This window comes from Globicephala melas, chromosome 5, assembly GCF_963455315.2.
Source record: "Globicephala melas chromosome 5, mGloMel1.2, whole genome shotgun sequence".
NCBI classification, from domain to species: domain Eukaryota; kingdom Metazoa; phylum Chordata; class Mammalia; order Artiodactyla; family Delphinidae; genus Globicephala; species Globicephala melas.
The window spans coordinates 19,750,174-19,776,152 of record NC_083318.1 but is presented as its reverse complement, the minus strand read 5'-3'; the positions used below and the strand labels follow the sequence as shown (position 1 = coordinate 19,776,152).

The 25,979-nt window shown below is 41.8% G+C and overlaps 1 protein-coding gene and 1 long non-coding RNA gene across 2 annotated transcripts in view; one reads left to right on the top strand and one right to left on the bottom strand.

The window, feature by feature from the left end:
* Positions 1-315, bottom strand: part of ANXA5 (annexin A5) — a 29,934-nt gene extending 29,619 nt beyond the window's left edge. The window contains exon 1 of the mRNA XM_030863951.3: positions 170-315. The gene's annotated coding sequence lies outside the window, so the exon portion shown is untranslated. The remainder of the gene's footprint in view (positions 1-169) is intronic.
* LOC115857334 (uncharacterized) lies at positions 216-25,072 on the top strand. The gene is made up of 4 exons (XR_004041224.2): positions 216-1,055; positions 20,367-20,477; positions 20,969-21,025; positions 22,038-25,072. It is a non-coding gene; the product is annotated as an uncharacterized lncRNA (long non-coding RNA).
* The last annotated feature ends 907 nt before the right edge of the window (positions 25,073-25,979 follow it).

Genomic DNA, 25,979 nt, shown 5'->3' with positions numbered 1-25,979 from the left:
AGATGGCGGGTTCAGCGAGCGGGACTTCGCCGCCGCGGCGTCCAGACAGCCCCCCGGGCGCCGCCGCAGACCCGCCCTCTCCGCAGCTCCTGGGACAGCCCTCCGCCGAGCGTCCGCTCCACCCCGGCGCCCCCGCTGCCCTCGGCGGGCTAGGCGCGCTCTCACTCACCCAGACCTGAACCTCCGGGAGAGCGGCGGCGCAGAGGGCTGGCAGAGACGCGGGCAGAGAACGCTCCAGGCAGCTGCTTTCTGGGGATTCCAGGCAACGGAAACGGCATCGGCCCCGCCCCGCCCCCGCCGGCCCATCCCTGCGTGCCTCCGACACGCCCCTGCCCGGGCTTCAGTGCGCCTGCGTGGAGCCCGGCCGGTCCGAGTTCTCGCAGCCTGGGAGGGGCGCGGCTCCCTGAGGGCCCCGGGGACAGCCTGGCCTTCGCGCAGCGGGAGGGCGTGGGGAGTTGTCCAGGACTCCGTGTTTGGGATCGCTGGGGCCTCCCTCCCCTCTGTGGCCGCAGGAACGCGGGCCTCACCCGGTGCTCGGCCTTAACGGTGTAGGGGCGTGAAGACCAGACAGTCTCTGCGGGCAAGGACAGCGCGTCTTTGACCACGGTTTAGAATTCCCAAGTTTATTTTTAAGTTTGTTTAAAAAAAAAAGTGTCAATCGTTGCTTCCTAGATGGCCTTCTCTTAAATGTATATATCTCGATGGTGACTTGCTTGGGAAATTTAGAAACCTCCGCCTGGGATCGGTTCCTATTTTCAGAACCAGCCTAGAACTTTCAAATAACTTAAATTTGAGCCATTCCCTATTATTAGTTAAACGTAAAATACATGAGTATGAGAGAGAGAAAGACAGACGGAGACAGACACTACAGGAGATTGTACTAGGCTGGTGCAGAGAATGCAAAGACAGAAAGACAGTGCCCTCCTCAGACTTACTAGCGTGGCGAGAGGGGCGGCACCGGGCGGGCGCCGGGAAGCAAGAGGACAGAAGCCGGCAACCCTAGACGCAGTAAGATATTCTAGGATGAGAAGCGCAAAGTGCTGTGGAGATTCAAGGTAAGAGATAAGAATCTAGTCTGCTTTGGGGAATAAAGAAGAGCTTTTGTCATAAATTAAATGTAGAACGAATGTGTTCTTTGTATAGATAGAACTTCTCATTTGCTTTCACATATGAGCCACACGCTTAATCAGGCCTTGACAAAGTCACAGCAGAGTGATTGTTTGCTGGAGAGAAGGCAAAATTGCAAAGCATGTGGAGCTCGCCACACACACACACGCACGCACGCGCGCGCGCGCACACTCCCCTTTCATCTTGCCTTTCCTCTTCCCTGGAAGCCTCTTCCCAAGCAGCCGGCTTCTCTACGTGGCCTCAGGCTCCCTAGTTTGAGCACATCTCCTCTCTGCTTTGAGCACCTCTCCCAGAGCACTGTTGACAGGCAAAGGAGTCTGAAGGCAGCCCTTTCCTCTGCATCTTTTTCTCCTCACTTCTGCTTATCATTTTCTCTCTGACCTTCACCAAGAGTAGCTCCTTCAGTGTGGCCTGGAGCATTCTTTTCCCCTCACACATCCACTTACTTGAAGTCCTTTACTTCATCATCTCTCTCAGTTTCTACTCTCAGAGTAATGGAATGACACCAGAGCTCAGCAATCCTATGTTTAACGATGTTGTTGATTTTATAGGAAAATGATGCCCATCACAGGTTAATGACTTGCTGTGTCCTGCAGGTAAATAGTGATAGAATTAATGAATTATTAGACTCAGTGTTTTGATATACATACCCCAGTTGGTATTTCTTTCACTTCCAGTTACATGGATTTATTCAGTTCCTACTGTGGGCCGGGTGCAGTTCTAGGCACTGGGGATAGGGTAATGCAGTAAATGAAACAAAGTCCCTGCCCTCATAAGTCATACATTCTGGGGGAGGGGACAGACAATAAAAAATACCTATTATGTCCAGTATGAAGTCTTCTATAAAAAAAATTAAATGGAGCTGGGGAATCAGGCTGAGGGGAACACTGTTTTGCAAAGGTGGTCTGAAGCTGTGGAGAAGGCCTACACAAGAGTCTACTCCCATTAACATTACAGACAGAGCATGAATACAAATACTACAATGGGAGACAAACTGTAAATCATAAATGAGATGCATAAAATGTAATCAAAATGCAACTGGTTTCAGAAGAGAGACAGCTAATATTTTGTCAAGGGATTTTAAAAAATTGATGGATGTGTCATTTGAATTAGGCTTCGAGGGAGGATATTTTGTCAGGAAATGAAGAGGAGAAAGGGTGATCTGGTTAAGTGAACAGCAAAACCAAAAGAAGGAGAGTGCCTTTGTGTGTGTGTGAATTGAATTTCTAAAATGGCTGGAGTGCAAAGTGCATAAAAACTACCACCTAAAGACTCTGCTTTGAATGGTATATTTAATTGATGGATTTTGAATGAGTGGTGTTTTTTACCTACTGGGTGGTATAAATGATGGGCACTCAGAAAATCTCCTTTATTATGTCTTAAAAACAGTATCTGTCATCTAGCCCAAAAGTCCCTACTCAGTGTCCAAAGGGCATCCTCAGACTCTCCACCAGATTCTTCAGTTAACTCTTTCAACCTCCTAATTAAACTTTCTCTTTCTTGAATTTAAAATTAAAGTCTTCTTAGTGCGTTGTCTTTATGTTGCATTAATTTTAAGTATTTTGTGATAATTTTGGTTTGTTTGCTGTACAGTTCTTGTGTACAAATAATGGATTTCAGCTATTTTCTGATGAGATAATCAGCTATCAGGTTACAGCCATACCTAAAATTTTCTTTCCATTGGGGAAATGTACCAAATCTCAGATAACTAATTTACAAACCCATTTTTGTTCTTGTTTTTTTTTTGGCCAAGCCACGCAGCTTGTGGGATCTTAGTTCCCCGACCAGGAATAGAACCCACGTACCCTGCAGTGCAAGCACAGAGTCCTAACCCCTGAACCACCAGGGGAAGTCCCCAAACACATTTTTGAACCTCAATTTATTTGTAAACTGGAGACTTTCCTGATTTCCCTCTTTACCTCAATTATTTGGATCATTCAGGAACTAGCCAATTTATTCTAAACAGGTCTAGCTTCCTTGTGTTGTAATTTCTACATGTCTCAAATCTAATATTTTCATCATATATTCATTGACCTACTGCTTCCCTTAATTATACTGATGCATAAAGAGAAAAAAAATGAGTATTAGGCTTTGTATAAGTAAAACAATTTTCCCTAATTCTAGAAGAGTTAGTCTTGTTTTTTAGAATATAAAATTCTCAATTAGTCTTCTTTTTAAATTTATTTCATTGAATAAATATAGTTGTTACAAATTATGATTACTTAAAGAAGAAGAAAAGAAGACAAGATAGTGAATTGCAAGAAATTAAGGATTAAATGAGCTAATTTGTAAAAATGCCTAGCAATTATAAGACGATTGGTTTCATTCCTCCACAGTTCTTCCTCCTTTGAAAAACCCTCACTACCATTCTCGGCTCCTAACCTGATGATTCAGCCCCTACTCTCACATTTAAAACAAATTACTCTCTGATGGTCCCACTGCCCCATGCATCAGGACCTGTCCTATCACCAGCCAATCCCTCAGGCCTGGCAGGCCCCAACTCTCCAGGGCCAAGCTGATGCTTCCTGGTTCCCTCCTATCCTTCCTCTACTAGAGTCTCCCATCAGTGGCCCCTATCAAGTACAGCAAAATGAGACTCCCACCCTCTATACTCCTCTCCATATGCAGGCTCCCACGGCCCCCATCTGATGTGGCCAAAGACTCCAGAAGCACCATTTGGAATTTAATTCAAGCCGTCTACGTGGCCTCATCTCATCCATCCCTGAACCTCCCAGGGTGAGAAGGTGAGGCCTCATTCTTCTGCAGATTCTGCCCTGTCCATTTTCACCATCACTTCTACCTCCCAGAAGTAATACTGGAACGTAGCCAGCATTCTAGTGCCCCCCCACCCCACTCCCCGACCTTGCCCTTTAGACTTAAAGTGGTTGTAATGTCCTTTGGAGAAATAGGTCCAGATTTACTTTCAGAAACTCATCCTGAGCCAACAGCGTGAAATTATGAGGAGACTCTTTAATAATCTCCCCTTATTGAGATCCACGTGCTCACCAGAAATTAAAAGCAGAGACTCCTCAGGAGATTTTTATCTTTAGAAGGCCTTCCACTGTTTTTATTCAAAACAATATTTGTGTTTATCCAGTAACATGTAAGTCAGCTTCCCTAGCAGGAGACTGGAATATAGGTCTTGGGTAAATAATTAGGTAAAAAAAGTTTCTGATAGGAATCTTTCAGGAAGGATTTTTAAGCTTGATTAAGATCTTCAGAGCAATTAGTAAAAAGAAACCCCAAACTACTCAGCCTGTTTATAAAAGGACAAGCATCCTGTCTCTCTTGTTCATTGCTGAGTCCCCAACACCTAGCACAGTGCCCTTAGGAACACTCAGTACCTGCTCATAGCAGCGCAGTGAATGTTTTGAATGGATGCGTGAATGGCTGACTGAATCCACTGTGGTGTGGGTTATTAACTGCAAACCGTTGATATTCAAAATGACTAGGAAGATATAAAAAAAAGTGAAAAGGAAACCTTGTAAGAGAGAATTTTGCCAGTGGAATAGATGTAGTCCCAGACAGGGATTCTGAATTCTGGGGAGGACTCATCCCCGGGTGGGTAAAGTTTTGCTTTATGATCTTAGTAGTGTGTGACCTTGGACAATGATTTGATTTTTCCTAATTTGGGGTGGTGGCTAGGATTAGATGAGCTCACTTGTTTAATGCCTAAAAATAACAGGAAGACTGGTTTCAATTTCTCATCCCTCTTTCTCCTTCCAAAAAACTCTCACCACGAAACCCCACCCTCATCTCTTCCATGCTGATGATTCAGTCCCCACCCATCCCACTTAAAAACCCAAATTAAGTCCCTCTGCATCCACTGCTCCACTGCAGCAGGCTTGACCCATCAACAGCCAGCTTCTCAGCACTGGTCCCCTACCCCCAGCCCACTCCCATTTCTGGGGCCAGTTTATGGTACTCTCAGCACTGGTTTCTTTATCTGAAGTTTATCTTCATTCATTCAACAACTTTATTGTGTGCCACACCCTGTCATAGGCACTCAGGATACAGTGATTCAAAAAAAAAAAGAAAAGATAGAATCTGTCTAATTACAGTGCTCAGTCTAGCAGATTAAATGAGATGACACAGCAGAATTCTGTTAACCTTAGGGTAGGAGGTAAGAGTAGGAAGTAGGCTTAAACAAGGAAAGCCTTTGCCACCGGGTGGGTGTGTATGTGCAGCGTGGAGGGCTGGGAGAAGGAGGGCAGGAGGGTGGTGTCCTTCCCAGAAGTCAGCCTAACGGGGATATCAAGGCACGAGATGGATGGAAGTAGTGTTATTTTTTTCCCCTTTATGCAACCTTATTATTTGGATGAGAGGGAATGAGGGTTCGCTCTCTCACACCCTGAACACTGCCATTCTCTACACGGTTCCTCCTCTAAAACCTTACTAATTCCCACCCCCAGAAGCTCCCTCCTTTCCTCCATGTTCTCCTGGCATTCCAGCCACATCTGCTAGTACTCTCAGACTTCACCCACCCCTAGCCTCTCTTCCCACCCAGACTACCACCCATCCTTTCTCCTGCTTCGTTCCCTGTCTATCCTACCTATGGCCTATAGAGTAAGTCATTTCCCCACAGTCTTGTCACTTTCCTCCAGTCTACTCTCTTCACACATCCAAGTAACTGCTACCCCATCATCATCTGCCCCTACATGCAGGCTGCTGAGGACAGTTGGACACAACAAAATCATACCATAGAGTGGCCATGAAACAGATTTGGAGTCTTCCGTCTCAACTGGGCCCTTGGCGTTTCTTAGTGACCCTTTAATATGTCCCTGCTCAGCTCTTTTTCCATCATATTTATTTTAATCTTCACTGCTCTCCTTAAGATTCTAGCCCTCATCCTTTCTCCCAGCAGATGACATTAATTCCTACTCAGCCAGTCTCCTTGCCCTGAATTCTCACCCTACACCTACAAACTCATCTTCACCCATGCCCATTCTTACCTCCTTCTTTCTTACTCAGAAGGTGAGAGGACCCTCTTCCTACCCAAGGTTTAAGGTTCATCCTCCAGGATAATGATCTTATTCTCATCTGTATTTAAATCTTTTCCTTTCACTAGCTTCTTCTCAGGCTAAATTAACAAAGCTGTTTAAGTCAGGACTTTCTTAGTTTCAAGTGACAGAAACGCAGCTCAAGCTAGTTTTGGTAAAAAGAGAGAGAGCTAAGAGCATGTCATCAGTCATACTTCAAGGTCTTGGGAAGTGAGTGCTAACTTCAACTTTATGGAAGCAGGATCCTTCCTTCCCACATTAATTTCATAGAAGTTAAAAAAGAAAAACAGAAACAGAAATGCCAATAAAGGGAAAGTATGACTGATCACACACTCTTAGCTCTCTCTGTCTCATTTTCCTCTCTCAGAGACCAGCTTTCTTCTTGTGGCAAAAACATGGCTACAAGAAATAATAGTTCAGCATGAAATAGAGTCCTAGGTCCTCCTCCAGGGATACACATAACAATCCGATATATATCTTTGAGTTCTGCAGGAAATAAAGCACCCACCCAGGCGGAGGATGGAATGATGATGTTGACGTTTTCTGACTTCAGTCAAGTAAAGCTTGGACTCCGTCAACCTTTGCCCCAATTCTACACTGAATTCTCCTCTGCTCAAGCCCCTTCATTAATTTGCATGTACCCTTAGCTTAAAACTTCCCCAATTTTGCTATCCTGGGAGATATCCCAGGATATCCCAGGACCTTTGGGACAGATCCCCGGTGTTCTCCTTACTTGCTGCAAGTAATAATAAATCTTTCTTTCTCCTGCTCTTTGGCTGATTGTGTCTTTTGGCTCAATACCCACCAAGAGGCAAACCCAGTTTTCTGGTAACAGCCTCTCCACCCTCTACCCACTGTCAGTAGTACCCCCTCCACCGCCCCTGTTGTGAGAAATAAAAATGTCTCCCAACATTGGCAAAAGTCCCCTGCAGGGCAAAATTGTCCCCAGCTGAGAACCACTAACCTATATAAGGGGTTCCTTGCTGAGCCACAGCTCCATGTTCATTCATTACCGTGTCACCCAGCCTCCAGCAGGCCCGGCCACAACAAAGGACACTTCCAAATCCTCATCTTCAGCTCAGACCTCTCTCCTGCACTCTAGGCTTACATGCTCCCTGCCTGCTTCTCATGTCTCAGCCAGGATGGGCCACAGGTAACTCACAAGCAACATGCCCAAACCGAACTTACCATTTTTCCTTCAAGACCAGCTTCTTCCACACTCCCTGTCCTGGTTAAAGACATCACTGTTAAGCAGTCACTGATGCAGAATCCCGGCAATACTTCTGGATCCTTCACTTTCCCTCGCCAGCCCCTCGCACCACCACATCTAAGGCGGTAGATTCTAATAACACCCTTCCTTGTCTTGTTCCGGCTCCCTTCCACCCATTTGCTTTGCAATCATTTTCTACTGGCCTCTTAATTTTCCCTCTCTCTAATTTGTCTTCTAAATGCGCATTTGATTGTGTTACTTCATGCTTGAAATCAACAGATTTTTTGCAGATCCAAATTGCTTGCGGGAAATATTCAGAATTCTTTAGCAAGATGTTACTGTGGCCTTCCTGAGTTTTTCCTCCAACTTTACTGCACTCTCTACTTTCTTGCTAATGAACCACATAAAAATTCCTATTTTGGGCTTCCCTGGTGGCACAGTGGTTGAGAGTCCACCTGCCGATGCAGGGGACACGGGTTCGTGCCCCGGTCCGGGAAGATCCCACATGCCGCGGAGTGGCTGGGCCCGTGAGCCATGGTCGCTGAGCCTGCGAGTCCGGAGCCTGCGCTCCGCAACGGGAGAGGCCACAACAGTGAGAGGCCCGCGTACCACAAAAAAAAAAAAAAAAAAAAGGTTCTTATTTTGCATTTACCGCCTCTGCCTGCCTCAAACACATTCTTTCTTTCAGTTTCCCTGGTGAGCTGCCGTTCCTCCTTCAAGGCCCATCGCTAAGCATCTTCTTCTCAATTTTCTCTTAAGGCTCCTCTCTGGCCACGTGTGCCGACACCTTGACGGCAATCTCACAACAGACCCTGAGCTCATCCACCCGGCTAAGCTCCTCCTGAACTTCAGACCCACACAAATGATGAAATAAAAAGTGTTTACTGTTTTCAGTCACCAAGTTAGTTTTGGGGTACTTTGTGACAGAGCAATAGAAAACCAGTTCAAACAGTTTACCTGCAAAGGTCAGCATGAACGAAATTCCAGACCCAAGTTTCAAGTGTGGGGTGCTCAGTCCTCCTAGCTCAAGCCTCCAGGGGTCTTTAAACAATACCCAGGAACTGTCTTTTATTCCTCCAGTTTCTTTTTGAAACACGGTAAAACTAATTATATTTTTAGTGGATTAACTACTCAATGTTCATACAGTAATATGCAGAGTAACAGTTCAAAATTCTATTATTATTATTTAATATGGCCTTAAAGACTCAGGATGGGAGTTGAGGAAACATCAAGACATTTCTTTTTCTTTTTTTTTGGCCGTGCCGCATGGCTTGCAGGATCTTCGTTCCCCAACCAGGGATTGAACCCCGGGCCCTTGGCAGTGAGAGCGTGGAGTCCTAACCACTGGACCGCCAGGGAACTCCCAGAAGCCAGCTGACTCAGGAAACTGGGGAGTAGGGCCACAAGGATCTTGACATTCAAGCTTCTATTTTTCCAATAATAGAAGAGTCTATAAGATACAGAGACTCTAATTCCAGTATGTTAGATAATCAGCTAGGGATGTAATTGTTTAAAATTGAAGTATAGGTGCTATACAGTATTATATAAGTTACAGGTGTACAATATAGTGATTCACAATTTTTAAAGGTTATACTCCATTTATAGTTGTTATAAAATATTGGCTATATTCCGCGTGTTGTACAATATAACCTTGTAGATTATTTTATTTTTTTTATTTTTTTATTTTTTTGCGGTACGCGGGGCTCTCACTGTTGTGGCCTCTCCTGTTGCGGAGCACAGGCTCCGGACGCGCAGGCTCAGCGGCCATGGCTCACGGGCCCAGCCGCTCCGCGGCATGTGGGATCTGCCCGGACCGGGGCACGAACCCGCGTCCCCTGCATCAGCAGGCAGACTCTCAACCACTGCGCCACCAGGGAAGCCCGGTTATTTTATTTTATACCTAATAGTTTGTACCTCTTAATCCCCTACCCTCTTGCTCCTCCCACTTTCCTCACTTGTAACTACTAGTTACAAGTAATTTTAATGTAATTTTGATTTTATAAAGAACACTCTCCACTATAAAGAAAAGTTCTACATCTTTCTACACAGTTAGTTTACACTAGTGTATAGGAACAGCTGAAATGTCTATCACAATGAGAATATATAAATGAATTGCGGTATATTCATATAATGGGATGGTATTCAGCAGTAAAAAAAGAACACAACAGGAATAATCTCAAAAACGTGTTGAACAAAAGAGAAAGAAGCAAGACACAAGAAGGACAGATTCTATCTGATCCCATTTTTATGAAGTTCAGGAACATGAAAACTACGCTAAGCTGAGAGAAATCAAGAGTAGTTTGCTGTAGGAGTGAAGTTAACTAAAAGAGGAGCAAAAGAATTTCCTGGGAAGGATGGAAAGCTTCTCTATCTTGATTGGATTATAACTACATGGGTGTAGATATTGATTAAAAATCACAATTTACTTATATTCATTTTACTATATGTAAATTTTACCTCAATCTAAAAAAGACAACATAAAAAAAAAAAAAAGTAGTGCATAACACCAAAACCAAATCATGTTTCCCCTTTGGATGGATAACCTCTCTTTTAGAAGGTGTAAACAGGGAATTCAGAACACCAAATAGAAAGAGCTTTCACATCACACAAGTGAAAGAAGGTAAATATTTCCAAATATTTTCCCAAAATTACCTTTGAGAAAAGTAAACCCCAGCCCCTGAGCCATGATAAATACCCTCTGATTCATAGCACAAGCCCTGCCTTGTCTGTCAAGCTGGCTTGGATAGGAAAATCAACGTCTACCTCTGCTCACTTGGGACACTGCTCTGCTCAAGCACACGTTGCAGGAAGGGGATCTGCCATGCAGCAGAAAGGCCGGCAGGCAGAGCAAAGGAGTCAGGGCAGTGGGCAGGAATTAGAGGGCTCCGCGGGCGACTCAGCGTGCAGGAACCCCGCAAGGACAGAGGAGGAAGGGTTTGGGCTTAGAAAGGAGACTAAGAAAGAAAAAACATATTGACAAGGCCTTCACAGTTGCAAACTGGGGCTGCCTGAGAGACAGGTGGGATCGGCTGATGGAACAGGAAGGGAGCATTGGGCACGCTTAGCGGAGACTTTAGAAGGCCAGGGGCTGCGACACGAGGGGAAAGCAATTAGGAACAAGGGCTCCTCCCTCCCCTCTGCTGTGGGGAAGGGGAAAAGGCAAAAACACTATAGCCCGCTGAGACAGGAAGGCATCATGTTAGGGGAAAACCCCTTTGTAAAGAATTTGAGCTCCTGCCAATTACATACTGACACCAGGTTCCTCACTAGGTCTCCAGGGTCCTTCCCTGGCCCTGATGCTCAGCCCTCTTTATGCTTCACCTTTTCCTGGGGATGAGATCCAGACTCACAGAACTTGGTTTTATAGGATCTTCACTATTTCCCCCAACACACATACCACAAATGCCCCTAACTTTCTTAGGGAAACACAGCTCCACCACTCCTGGTGCCCCCCCCCCCGCCCCCGCTTCCCCCGCTCCAGCACTGCCAGTGTTTCCCTTGGGTTGTAGACTGCATGCCATCACTCCCTTCCAACTCTTCCCTAGCCACCCAGCAATCTGCCTTTCTATGGGTTCCCCAACACCAAGTACCTTCCTCTATGGTAAGCCTTGCCTCAGGGTATTGTGGCTGCCTATTTATCTTCTTTTAACTATGAAATATCTCAAATTATAGAAAAGTAAAAAGGGATACTTTGTTCCCAATTAAACTTTGTTACAATTCATACCTTAATTAAACAGATTTTAAAATAAAGAAATAAAATATTGTAGACACAGAATAGTATTACTATTGTTATTATCCCTTATATATTCATGTATCTAATGAAAAACAATGTGTAGTATTTCTTGATATGTTTCCATTTCAATGTAATTAGTAACATACTACACGTGCTTTTTAGCAATTGTTTCACTCTACTTTGTTTTGACATTACATTAACAAAGAAATTAAGACCACGAATAACAGATCATAAGAGGAAAACTAATGCATTTGACTACATTACAATTTAAAACACTGTTGTCTGCTCATATTTAAAAATAAAGCAATTTTTAAAAACTGCCTGGAATAGACTGGTATACATCCCTGTAGGTGATCTGACTAGGTTTTTGTTTCTTTGTTTTTTTTAATTTTTTAATTTAATTTTTTTTTTTTATACAGCAGGTCTGACTAGGTTTTACATTGTTTCTTGTTTGTTTCTTTGCTTTTGTTTTTAGCTAGCTTCCCACAGATGACTCAACCACACTCTCACCAGGAAAGTATAAAAGAAGTTTGGCTGCCAGTTCATTTCTTTTATAGACCAGCAATGAATCCTCCCATTGCCAGCAACACCTGCACCCCCTACTCTAATATCTCTAAATATTTCCGAGATCCTGTAGTTCAAATTAGCCTTCTTCTTAGCTTTCCTTACTGCCAGCTTTGGTTTCAATTATTAATCAGTTTTATCACTAGTCCATCTCTTTCTAGTTTCCAACATTCCATTGCTGCCATATACTCTACTTACAAGTATTTCATTTTTTGTCTTTATATGTTCATGGTTTCTTAAAAAACTCTTTACTGTTACTTTTATGTAATTTTGGGAGGGAGGGTGAGTAAACATGTTTACTCTGCCATATTTTAACCAGAAGTCTTGAAATTGCCTCTTTCTTGTCTGTGTTCCGTCTGGTGGTAGCTGAGCTGAGGACTGTGTCTCATTTATCATGATAGTCTGGTGTCTTGCATATTGCCTGGCGTAGATGAGGTGCTCAGTAAGAAAGTAAGGGTTTATGGAATGAAAACACACGTAGCACGGTAATTTTTTTTGAAATAGTAACCAATGTTTTGCTTTGTTTTTCTCTCCAGTATTTCATTTTCCCTTTTTCAGCTAGACTAATCTGTTATTATGGCTTCAGGGAATGCATGGGACAACAGAAAGCAAACTCTGCCAGGATTTTGAGTTTCAAATGTTTCGGTTGTTAGGAAAATTCAAAGGGCTTACGGCATAAACAAAATATTGGAGCAAAGCATTGTGAAGCATACCTCTATCTCTCCCATAAATCTGGAAGATTGATCCAAAAGAGAGTCAGAGCTCAGCTCCAGGAAGGCATCAAAGTCCTATAGAAAAAATAGATAGTGTGTCTAGACAGTTGGGATCATTTCATCCCACTGGAATGGTTCAGGAGCCCTGGGAAGTTTCCTTTGCATTCATGGATGAAAACAAGGTAAACAGAGAGAGCCAGTGGATCTAAAGGAGCCTCATAGATAAGAATGAAGGTCAAGAAATGCCAGAGTAGACCACTGAGTGGGGAGACAGGATGGTGCCATGTCAGTGAATACATCATGAACAGATGATGCCCGTGTGGCAGATACATCATGGACAGATGACACTGAGATCCCGCCCATCCCTGATGGTTTGACACTATGTAAGTCCCTCATTATTTAAACACAGTCCTAGGGAAATCCCCACATTGACTGAGATTAGTTTCTGCCACCCAAGTAAAATGAAGCTCAAGATTGAAAGTAATTTGAGTTACAAAAAAATAAAATAAAATTATCAGAAACTAATACAAAATTGTAAATCTACTATACCTCAGTTTAAAAAAATTATATTTCTATTGGTCAGTTGAAATTCATGTATAGTACACAAATATGGTGATTATTCACCACCAGATATTCATTTATAAATTCATGAAAACATTCATAAGTATTTACACAACAGATGATCAAATATGTTAATAATATAGCAACATCCTAAATTAAAGTACAGATTTATACTTGTGAATGACAAATCATCCATAAAATCAAGCATGTAGGTAGATTGCTTGGCTAAACTGTTTCTATTATTTGTCAATCTTAACAGAATAAATGAGAAAATACAGAAGCATCTGTCAGGAATGTATGTCAAGACTTTTGCTTTCAGCTGAGATGAAAGCCAATGCTTTCACTGAGAATGACTAGAAAAGCTGGACAAAATACCCAGAACAGTACCTGTTTGAAGGCATTGAAGAACTGCTGGGGAAACTCAGACTTGAGCAATAAGATTCTGGAGAAAGACGAAACTTGGACAGGAGTGCTGGCATTCTGCAGTCGAGTTTTCTTTGGGGGCACTTGCCAGTTCTGAGTACCTGGCAAGGGGCCAGGAATCTAAGCCAGAGATTTGGGCAGGAGATCACCAAGGGGCAGAGAAGGCAGCAGAATTGTCGGCAGTTTGTGGGGCTGGAGAGAAAAATCAGAATCCTGTGAGGCTGGGATGCCAGTGAGAAGGGTGTCTGGAAAACCGAGTCTGACACTTGACCTGTTTTCCCAGGTTCTGACACTACATGGATCAAGATGTTAAACTAAATAGAAAGTCTCTATAAAGTAGAACAGAGATTTTGCAAACTTAAAAGACTCACAGGAGGACAGGGCTACAGTGAGCACCCCAAGTCCTCAGGTGGAACTCCAGGAGGGTGTTTTAGTTGGGTCGGGTTGTGTGACTTAAACAGCAAACATTTATTTCTCACAGTTCTGGAGGTTGGAAAGTTCAAGATCAAGACTCTGGCAGACACCACAATGAGAAGCCCGCACACCACAATAAGGAGTAGCCCCCACTCACCGCAAATAGAGAAAACCCGTGCACAGCAACGAAGACCCAACACGGCCCAAAATATAAGTAAATAAATAAAAGACTCTGGCAGATTCAGTGTCTGGCCAGAGCCAACTTCCTTGTTCATAGATGACCATCTTTTTGCTGTGTCCTCCCTTGTCAGAAGGGATGAGGGAGCTCTGCAGGGTCTCTTTTATAAGGGCACTAATCACATTCATGAGGGCTCCACCGTCATGACCAAATCACCTCTCAAGACTGCACCTCCTATTGCCATCACATTGGGGGTTAGGGTTTCAACATATGAATTTGGGGTGGACATAAACATTCAGTCTATAGCAGAGGGCTACTCTCTAGGAACAGGGACAGATCAGAGATGTAAAAGAGTCTCACAAAAACTGTAATGCACTATATGTCATTCTGGAAAAGGCAAAACTATGAAGACAATAGAAAGATCAGTAGTTGCCAGGAGTTAGGGGTACGGAGAGATGAATAAGTGGAACACAAGGGATTTTTTAGGGCAGTGAAACTACTCTGTATGACACTATAATGATGGATACATGTCATTATACATTTGTCAAGGCCTGTAGAATGTACAACACCAAGAGTTAACCCTAACATAAACTCTGGACTTTGGGTGATAATAATGTGTCAATGTAGAATCATCCCTAGTAAAAAAAAAAAAAGTACCATTCTAGGACAAAAAGGATGTGGTACATATATACAATGGAATGCTACTCAGCCATAAAAAAGAATGAAGTAATGCCACTGACAGCAGCATGGATGGATCTAGAGTTTATCATACTAAATGAAGTAAGTCAGAAGGAGAAAGACAAATACCATATGATATCACTTATCTGTGGAATCTAAAATATGGCACAAATGAACTTATCTACAAAACAGACTCACAGACATAGAAAACAGACTTGTGGTTGCCAAGGGGGTGGAGGTGGGGGAGGGGTGGACAGGAAGTTTGGGATGAGCAGATGCAAACTATTATATGTAGAATAGGTAACAACAAGCTCCTACTGTGTAGCATAAGGAACTATATACAATACCCTGTGATAAACCACAGTGGAAAAGAATATGAAAAAGTATATATATATATATATATATATACACATATATATATATGTGTGTGTGTGTATATATATATATATATACACGTGTTTATATATATATGTTTGTATATATATAACTGAATCACTTTTCTGTACGGTAGAAAGTAATGCAACATTGTAAGTCAACTATACTTCGATAAAATAAATTTAAAAAAAATGTATCACTCTGGTGAGGGACGTTGATAATGAAGGAGGCTATGCAAGGGTGCGGGCAAGAGGCAAATGGGAACTCAGTACTTTCTGCTCAGTTTTTCTGTGAACTTAAAACTGCTCTAAAAAATAAAGTCTAAATATAAAAATCTGTAATGCAGCCTGCAGTTGGTTCTACCTCTGATTGGATTAAAGTAATCAGCTCCCTAGTAGAAGGGGTAAAGCCTCTCTGGAGGAAGATTTTACCCCAAAGCCCTCTAATCTTTAAAATACTATGTCTGGATCAAATTGGATCAAAATTTCCCAGGCATTGCAGGACACAGAAACAAGTACTAAAACCATAAAGAGAAAGATAGTAATAGAACTCTACTTAATGCTCTGTGGTGACCTAACTGGGAAGGAAATCCAACAAAAGAGGGGCTATATTTATACATATAGCTGATTCACTGTGCTGTACAGTAGAAACTAACACAACATTGTAAAGCAACTATACTCCAATAAAAATTAATTTTAAAATTTGCTGCAGCCACTGTGGAAAACAGTATGGAGGTTCCTCAAAAAACTGAAAATGGAGTTGCCATATGATCCAGAAATCTCACTCCTGGGCATATATTCAGACAAAACTATAATTTGAAAGGATCCATACACTCCTATGTTCATAGAAGCACTATTTACAATAGCCAAGACATGGAAACAACCTAAATGTCCATTGACAGATGAATGGATAAAGAAGATGTGGGACATATATACAATGGTTTACTACTCATCCATAAAAAAGAATGAAATAATGCCATTTGCAGTAACATGGATGGACCTAGAGATTATCATACTAAGTGAAGTAAGTCCGAAAAAGATAAATACCATATATTACTTACATGTGGAATCCAAAATATGACACAAATGAACTTATCTATGAAACAGAAACAGACATAGAGAACCAACTTGTGGTTGCCAAGGGGGGTGGAGGGGAATAGGTTGGAAGTTTGGGATTAGTAGATGCTAAATATTATACATAGAATGGATAAACAACAAGGTCTTACTGTATAGCACAGTATTCAATATCCTGTGATAAACCACAATGGAAAAGAATATGAAAAAGAATGTATGTATAACTGAGTCACTTCGCTTTACAGCAGAAATTAACACAACATTGTAAATCAAAAAGCAAACAAAAGATACAAAGAGATATTGATCCAGATATTAAGTATGATTAACATGCTCAAGAAAAATAGATGAAAAGAATGTATATTATTAGTTAAAACTACAGATATGAACTGTGGAGTGCAACACTGTGCAGCTTGCAGGATTTTAGTTCCCCGACCAGGGATTGAACCCCAGGCTACTTCAGTGAAAGTGCCGAGTCCTAACCACTGGACAGCCAGGGAATTCCCATTATTCATGTCTGTATTTTCTATATCTCTCCTTAATATATATAATCTCCAATGAGGACAGGAGTTTGCTTTCTTCATTGCTGAATTCCCAGTGCCTAATAAAATGCCTGAACATAGTAGATGCTCAATAAATAGTTGTTGAATTAAAGAAAAAACTATAGCTGGAATTTACCAAACTCTTTTTATGTGTGTGTGTATGTGACCAAACCAAGAATATTCTATAAGGGAAAGATTTTTATAACTCCACAACTTGCCTTCATAATTATAAGCCCTATTGTCACTTTCATCACGATCACATTTTCCTGTTGTTAATAATTTGTCTCATCTTTTTCAAAATTATGTGGCTACAAACATGAATGATTATTTTGTACCAAGCATTGTTCTAAGTGATTCTTTGATTTCTCACAGCGATCCTATGAAAAAAGTACTATTATTGCTCTCACTTTACAAATGAGGAAACTGAGGTACAAGGTAGTTAAACAAATGTTTATGGTCACATGACTAGTAAATGGCAGAGCTAGAATTTGAACTCAGATAGTCCCGACTCCAGAGCCCTCACTTTTAATCACAACACTATATACGGTATGCGTCTTGTACAACTACAGTAGCCATAGATAGTATATGTTTTGGTTAAAATGATGTAGAATCCCGACAGGTCAAATTATTCAGGTCACCAAAATGTTCTTCTGTTTTCTCATAGCCCCAAACCATAAGAATGTGAGAGTTCCAATTTAGCCTAAACTGAATAGAGATGTATTTTTGAATCCACGCTGCCCAATAATGTCTGTCTAAAGTACAAAAGACCAAGAAGAAATGTGTCTAATTTTAAGTGGAAGAAAAATAGAAAATAAAAACAAGGATGTATATTTGACCAAAAATAGTACCCAATACTAACCATCACCTAAGTTATTTTTGTAAACCTTTTCCTGGACATGCTCTAATTATTATAATTGTAACCTGTGAATTCTTAGCTGCAGAACTACAGTTAATTCACTTATCCCACCTGTGGGTAGATAACCCTTGACAGAAAATCCCACCACATACATAGGTCTCTACTCTTTCCAGCAGTACTCCCTGAAGAAGCCAAGTCTTCATTCTCTAATACACGCTGTTCTTATTGATAGACACACATACCTGGTTTTCCATCTTACCAGGTAAACATTTAAGAAGTGTATTTGAAAGGAAGGTATGAAATCCTTCTCTGTCTCCTGCACTCCCTTTGCCAACAATGTCTTTTCACTGACATAAAAATCTACCATTAGATTTGATTTCTCCAAATCTTCTATACAGATAAACATCTGTCATCATTTTCATAGTAGTATGAATTACTGAAATGACTCAATCTCGTGGGCAGCTAGCTGTGATCAGGGACATAAAGAAGTTAGAGTTTTGACTGGGACGCAGTAAGCACAAGTCAAAACAATTTTGAACATAAACTACAGGGTTGTTGTCGTTTTCTTAATCACTCAAAATGAAAACAATGATGTAATGCACCTCATAGAACTGAAGTGAAGACTGCATGCGACTAATGAGCATAAATATGCTTAAGATAATATTATGCACACAGTAGGGGGTTAACAAATGATGACTTTTATAATTAATTATAATGATTTTGGAGATAATGGAGAAATGTTTTAAAGTCAAATATATTTTAAAAGAATTGGCAAGATGGTTAGGGCAGTAGATCTGAATAAAGTTTAATGAAAGAATAAAATTAACCCCTCCATTCACCGTCCAAGATCATTTTTGCTGCTTTGGATGATGTATGAAAGACTAGGAAGCATCTTGTGATCTAACTGTTTAGCATACAGACCTAACTATTCATAGCTTCACAAATCTATTTAATATATTTAAGAAATTCTGTGGAATCAAAATGTCAAGTTTCTCCTTCCATTTATTGAGTGGTTCATCATCTCTCCATATGTCTATTTGCTTGTGAACAAAATACTCACCTAATATAATGCCCACCCACACAAGGTTAGGTGCACTATTGTTTTTCTCATGTGAAAATTATCTTCCTAACAGTATCCACAGGATGTGCCCGTTGAGCTATTGAGCTATATTTCCCAATAATAGTAGTGGATGGCACATATAAAATCCAGCATTTTCTCATTGAGTTCCTTTTGTGACCAGAAACTTAAGAGATTTTATAGGTGCCATTTGGATGCAGATCAAAAATAAGCTGTCTCCCGGGATGCAAGAACTCAGGAGTTGCCTCGTTAGTGCTTTGCTCTAACCAACCTTCCCAGGGTGATTTCCCCTGGGCTAGTTTTCTGGTTAGCCTTGTGGAGGATTTGTTTACTCAGTCACCTGAGAAGTATGTATATTTATGAATTAGTATGACTGGAGAAAATGATCTGAAGAGACAGAAGCCTCTGTTCAAATTAGGAGACCATGCGGGGTGACAGTCCTGGCTGGAGTCCTCGATGAATCATTGATCATTGGTTAGTGGTGCTACCACTTGCCAGCTGTTTGATCTTAAGTCATTCACAGGCATCTTCCCTTTTCTCAAAAGATAAACAATACCGGGAGAGTGGAGGTTTTCTAAAATTCCTTTCTATTAATCTTACCTACGGAAGAGAAAATTGAAGATTTTTCGTTTCTTATTAAGAGAAGCCACTTGCAAAGGCTGAGATGACAGTTACCTGTGTGGAGATAAAAGATTTTAATAAAATGAAATTACACAGACTAGTGGAAATAAAATCAAAGTCAACTAATTTTCTCAAGAATCACTCTCAAGTGTACCTTCAATGTCAAATGAATTGCCCACACAAATATAGTCAACTGATTTTTACAAAGGCACAAAGGCAATTCAAAGGATAGTTTTTAAACAGTGCTGTAACGATTGGACATCCATATGCAAAAATAAATAAAACTAGACAAAGACCTTATACATTTCACAAAAATTAACTCCAAATGGATCATAGGAGGCGGAGCATAACTCCTTATTCCTTATGTGTGGGCTACAAATAGCAACTTCTTTCCAAAGAGTACAGTATGGAAAGGGGGGAAAAAGAATAACTTTATGGTGGAAAAACTTGATAAATACTACCTCAGCTAAGTGATCCAGATTAACAACAGCTATGTCATGTGGGTAGCATATACTCCTGATACAATTGCTGAGAACTGCGCTTTGCCTCTTAGATCATCTTCCATAAAACCCATAATCCCACTCTAATCATAAGGAAAAATCAGACAAGTCCCAATTGAGAGACTCAGAAAATACTTGGCCGGTGGGAGTTCCCTGGTGGCCTCATGGTTAGGATTCCTGGCTTTTCCTGGCTTTCACTGCCATGGTCCAGGTTCAATCCCTGGTCGGGGAACTGAGATCCTGCAAGCCACGCCACGTGGCCAAAAAAACCACAAAAGTTGGGGAAAAAAACCCACCTGGCCAATACTTCTCACAATTGTCACCAAAAACAAGGAAAGTCTAAGAAACTGTCATAGCCAAGACACGATGACTAAATGTAATGTTATATCCTGGGTGGAACCCTGGAACGGAAAAAGAACATTAGATAAAAACAAAGGAAATCTGAATAAAGAAAGAACTTTGGTTAATAATAATAATGCATCAATATTAGTTCATAATTGTGTTACATGTATCATATTAATGTAAAATGTTAATAATAGGAGAAATTGGGTGTGGGCTATATGGAACTCTCTGTACTATCCTTGCAATTTTTTGTAAATCTTAAACTATTCTAAATTAAAAGTTCATTTAAAAGAATTATATGAACTTTTTGTGTATTTTCAGCAAACTGTTCACACCAATAATATTGCTTTGAATTTTTTTCCTCTCTCCTTCCTTCATAGGGAATGATACACCTGCTACGTAATACAATCCCACACTTTACTGTTATTTGGTCCTTTGAGGATTTTTCAATTTTGGAAATAAGTTGCATCCATAGAGCTACGTCTTTGAAGGTAAAATACCACCAACCGAAAACAAGGGGAAGAACAACTCACTTTGTGTGAGTATTTTACCCACAAAACAGTAACAACCACAAACTATCAGGTTAATAGTAAGAAAAAAACATCCTTAGGAGACCCACTAGTTTCGGGAGGATCTTATTTTGTAAAAGTAAATTATATGGAGTGTGCCGAAAGAGGCAAAAACTACAGCAGGCTGGATTCTTTATCGCGCTGTTAGTTAATCCCGCCTTAAACTTTGATTTGCTGCCTGTTAAAATGTTTCCCGGGAATGTGGTCTGGCACATGCCCTGCTATGCTGAGGGTTCAGAAATTTGCATGTTGGTCCTAATTTACCCACCAACAACTGAACCTCCATTTTTTTCCACGTATCAATGTGGAGTTGGGTTGAGCTGACCTCTAAGGCCTCTTCCTGTTTTGCGATTGTAGACATAAGAGTAACTTATTACCACTGACTGACACAGTTTCATGGATTTGTTTTTCAGGTTACCTGGCCTCACCTGGCACATAGCGGCGTCCTGAGGGATGAGAGTGTAGGATGGGTAAGAAAAAAAAAAATAGCAGAAGTTTCATGTAGAAAAGGAGTCTTAGAAGGGATCTGACTCCTGGTATTTGAAGAACGGTCACGTAGGAAGGGATAGCAGGTGTGTTTGGCGGAATTCCAGAGAACTTAGGGCCAGCAGACGTGGAGGAGTGGCCTACGTATGACCCAGTGTAACCCTTGAGGGGTGGTGGCCTCAGTCACAGCAGTCCCAAAGGAGAGCGGCTCCCTGGAGCAGTAATGACTCCTGGGAGGCTCAGGAGGCAAGTGCCCGCTCACCTGGCTGGGTTGTTTTTAGAACCGCCTTGCTTCCCTTCCCCACCTCATCCCTTTCCTCCCAATGCGCCCACCTCCACCCCGGTTCTGATACCCAGCCCTGCAATGATTTCTACTACAAATATTTTGTGTCTGTCAAGTGTTTGGTGCAGAGAAAAAAGAGGAGCGGCACTGGTCCAGATCATTTAAAAGCCCCTTGCCGGGCTTCCCTTGTGGCGCAGTGGTTGAGAGTCCGCCTGCCGATGCAGGGGACATGGGTTCGTGCCCCGGTCCGGGAGGATCCCACATGCCGCGGAGCGACTGGGCCGGTGAGCCATGGCTGCTGAGCCTGCGCGTCCGGAGCCTGTGCTCCGCAACGGGAGAGGCCACGGCAGTGAAAGGCCCGCGTACCGCAAAAAAAAAAAAAAAAAAAAAAAAAAGCCCCTTGCCATGCTGAGTCTGTAGCTACAACAGAAAGCATCAGCTCTGCATGGCTTTCCCCCTCAGCAGTCCTCCTGTTCCCTCATCAGCCCCTCTTCTTTCCAAGTCACCATCACATCCCTGTGTAATATCTCCCTTCACAACACAAGACATTGTTTCATAATGAAGGCAAATTCACCATGCTTGGAATTAGCTCTTATTGGTGTTTTTAAATGCTTACAATTCCTCCACATTTTAACCCAGCTACCAAGGAGATCTATGTAAGAAGTCTCCCTTAAATTCACAACTTTCTTTCTTTTTTTTTTTTTTTTTTGCAGGGAAAGGCCTGTATTGCCAAACTGCAACACTGGAATCCAGAGAAGCTCATTTCTCTGCTCATTTGGAAACCCCGAGGCACTGAGGACGCATACGGATTTTCCATCCCTTAAGTGATGTATTGGTTGAAAGCCACAATGCATTATAGATGGGCGTTCCTGGAACAATGGCTTTTTCTCCAAGGTCACAGTTCTCTTCCAGGACATCACTGAAAATGAGAAGAGCACAAACATATGCTCGGTGGGGCAGCCTTCCTGAGGAGTCTTGCCATTTCACATTTTCCCTAACAACTCAGAAAACAAGCACTCACAGAGGAAGGACATAATCTGAAACATTTCTTTCTAATTCCCTCCTGCTCAGAACAAACCTTGAGATCACCATTTTGCAGCCTACCACGGAAAACACAGTCTCATCATAGAACGTACACGTCAAAGTACAGCACTTTTTTATTTCTATAGAACAAGTTGAGTACCTGCTTCACAGTTTATCAGTTCCATTGATAATGAGAACAATATAAGCAACTGCCTAGCTTCTGAGTCACATGATATTTGATTATTGTTCTTTTCCCAGACAAAGATACCAAGTAGTAAAATTATGGGCCCAGTGACTAATGACAAGCTACATTATCTCTAAGTCGGTTTCAGACTAAGTTTATCAGGGGTTACCTGTGTCTGACCAGCCACCCCAGCTGCCAAGTACTCATTGCTGTGGCAGGCTGTTCCTCTATTTAATCCACTCCAGGGGCCCTTTCTCAGGAGGGTATAACCCAGAGAACCCACCACTGCCACTAGGGTGCTTCCCCTGTATGTAACATCGACCTCTGTTGTTGTTCCTATCCCATTTCATGGAAAATCTGTTCACATATCTGTCCTGCACACTAGATTGTGAACTCTTTGAGGACTTATGTCTTATTTATCTCCAGAGTTTCAGTGCCTAGAGCAAAATAACTGTTCACTGTGTGTTTGTTGAGCCAGTGAACAAAACAATGAACGGCCATCAGTTAGGCCCAGTGGTTAAAAAGATGCACTCTGGTGGCAGATGTCTGTGGTTTTCAGGTCTGGCTGCCCCACCTTTCAACTGTGAGACATGGCATAATTAACCCATCTGTGCCTCAGTTAATCTGTTAAGTGGGGTTAAGAATAGAACTTCCTGCATAGGTTTGTTGAGTAGTGTGTATGAAGCATGTAGAAAAATGTAGGCACACTAATGTTTAATACCTGTTCACTGTGGTTGATATCGTCATTAATATGATTATTATTACTAGGCAATAATAATACCGCTACTAATACTGGAATAATTCCTGACATGGGTTCAAGTTCTTTATACCAGAGCCTTTGACAGTAAGGAGGCAAGCCAGATATATTCCACATGGTGGACAGACAGCTGAGTGATGTTTGAAATGCACTATGTCATCTGTGAACAAAATGTAGCTGATATTGGGCAAGTACTTCATATGAGCCAGGCATGTATTAGATGTTTTATATATGTGACCTCTTTTTTTTTAATAGAGTTTAATTTTTAGAAGTTTTAGGTTCACAACAAAACTGAGGGGAAGGTACAGAGATTTCCAGTTTACCCCCTGCTCCCACACATGCGTAGCCTCCACAGTTATCAACATCCCCAACTAGAGTGGTACATTTGTTACAACTGATGAACCTGCACTGACACATCACAATCACCTCAAGACTATAGCTTATACTTGGGTTCACTCTTGGTGTTGTACATTCTGTGGGTTTGGACAAATGTATAATGACACGTCTCCATCATTATAGTATCATACACAGTAGTTTCACTGTGCCAAAAATCCATTGTATGTGACCTCTTTTCATTTTCAAAACAACTATGAGAACAATTATTCTTCATCCCATTTTTAAAAGATGAGAAAAATGAGGCTTGGAGAGGTTAAACAATTTACTAAAGATTATACATTAACAAGTGGATTATCTGGCCCCAGAGTCCATGAGCTTTCTGTTCCTGGTTGCTTTCCAATGGAACAAGCAGAGAGCAGATGAATCACAGGAGTATGATTAATGTTCCCTAGAGCAGCACCCAATTTATGAGGACATAAGCCAGTGTCACCAGGCCTCTTCAGCCTGTGGTGCTAATGAGGTCCCATGAACAGTAACATACAAATAATGGTGGTTCTTAGGCCTCCTTCCAGCCCTGAATGAAGCCCCTTGGATATATTTCTGGGAGTTGAAGTACACAATTCTTTGAAAAAATATATTAATGAAAATCACTATTAAATTATTACACAATCATAATTAAGTAATAACGCACAACATTTCCCCAAGGTGTCTGAACTACACTCTGCCCAGCTACAAAACTCGAAGGAGGGACTTCATATATTCTAACCCATGGTCAGCCACAGCTCATTTCTCAAAGAGGCATTGATGTAACTCGGTGTTTTTAAATCACAACATTGTTTTGAAATCACTAAAACCATCAAGTTGTAAATACTATTATCTTCATCTTATGGGTGGAGAAACAGCATTTTTGAGAGTTAAATGCCTTGTCTAAAGTCCTATAGTTAATAAGGAGCGGAGTAGGATTGAAACTCAGATTTGCAGCTTCCACACTGACTCTCTGACAACCAGCTGTGGAAAAGCTTTGTGACAGGCACTGTACCAAGGGCTAGAGGTGGAAAAGTGAGTAAGACATAGTTCCTACCCTTGCTGGGGAGACAGACCTATGAATAATTATAATAATATGTAAATATGGTGGTAGAAGATATACATAAAATACCACTGGAACACATGGAATTCTTTAAAAGGATGTGACATTTGAGCTGGGTGTTGGAGGGTGAGTAGGAGTTTGCCCAGAAAGGGAAGTACGTTGTAAGCAGAAGGCAAGGCTTGTGCGTGGAGTGTGAGGGAATCAGGTTGAGTGATTTCTTGATTCACGCTGCATTTTAAAAGGTGAGACATTTTAAATTATGTTATTCATGACACAATACTAATAAACCTTGCAAAAGTGTCCTTTAAGCATGTCTACTCGGTAAGTCCTAAAATATATGTAACTAATTAAAGTCACTTAAGACTGGTGTATTTTAAGACTATTATCTTGCCTTTTTGTCCTTAATTTAGCTCAGTGATTCTTGGTTGGGGCCATTTTGAACCCAGGGGCCATTTGGTAATGTCTGAAAACTGTTTTGGATGTTACAGCTTGGTGGAGGAGGAAGATGCGACTGGAATCTAGTGAACAGAGGCCAAAGATGTTGCTGAACATCCTGCAATGCACAGGCTAACCCCTACAGCAAAGAATTATCCTGCCCCAAGTGTCAGTTGTGCTGAGGTTGAGAATCCCTGATTAACTGCTTGGGAAGCCATGATTCTGTCTCAGAATACCATCCAAGTCCAGGGCAAGAGCCCCCCTGAACAAAACCACAGAGATTGCAATTTCAGAGGAATCAGCACCAGAGCTCATGAGCCCGCTCTTGCTTCACAACCTGGTGGAAAGCCTGCTCTGCATTATCTGGGTAAAGAGAGTGCACAGAGAAGACATACAAAAGTGGGGGGTCAGGGGTCCTGAGAATCCATGGTATCACTTAAAAATCAATTCACTAGGGCTTCCCTGGTGGCGCAGTGGTTGAGAGTCTGCCTGCCGATGCAGGGGACATGGGTTCGTGCCCGGGTCTGGGAAGATCCCACATGCCGCGGAGCGGCTGGGCCCATAAGCCATGGCCTCTGAGCCTGCGCTTCCGGAGCCTGTGCTCCGCAACAGGAGAGGCCACAACAGTGAGAGGCCCGCGTACCGCAAAAAAAAAAAAAAAAGAAAGAAAGAAAAGAAAATCAATTCACTAATGGTTACTTAATAAACAGAACCACCCAGCTAAGTGCTAAAGGCCCTGGCTCTTCTTGTGAAGTGACAAAAGAGCCAACAATTTTTTTTCTGTGTTGTTCTGTCTTTACACTGTTTACTTAATAATGGCAACAGTCCACATT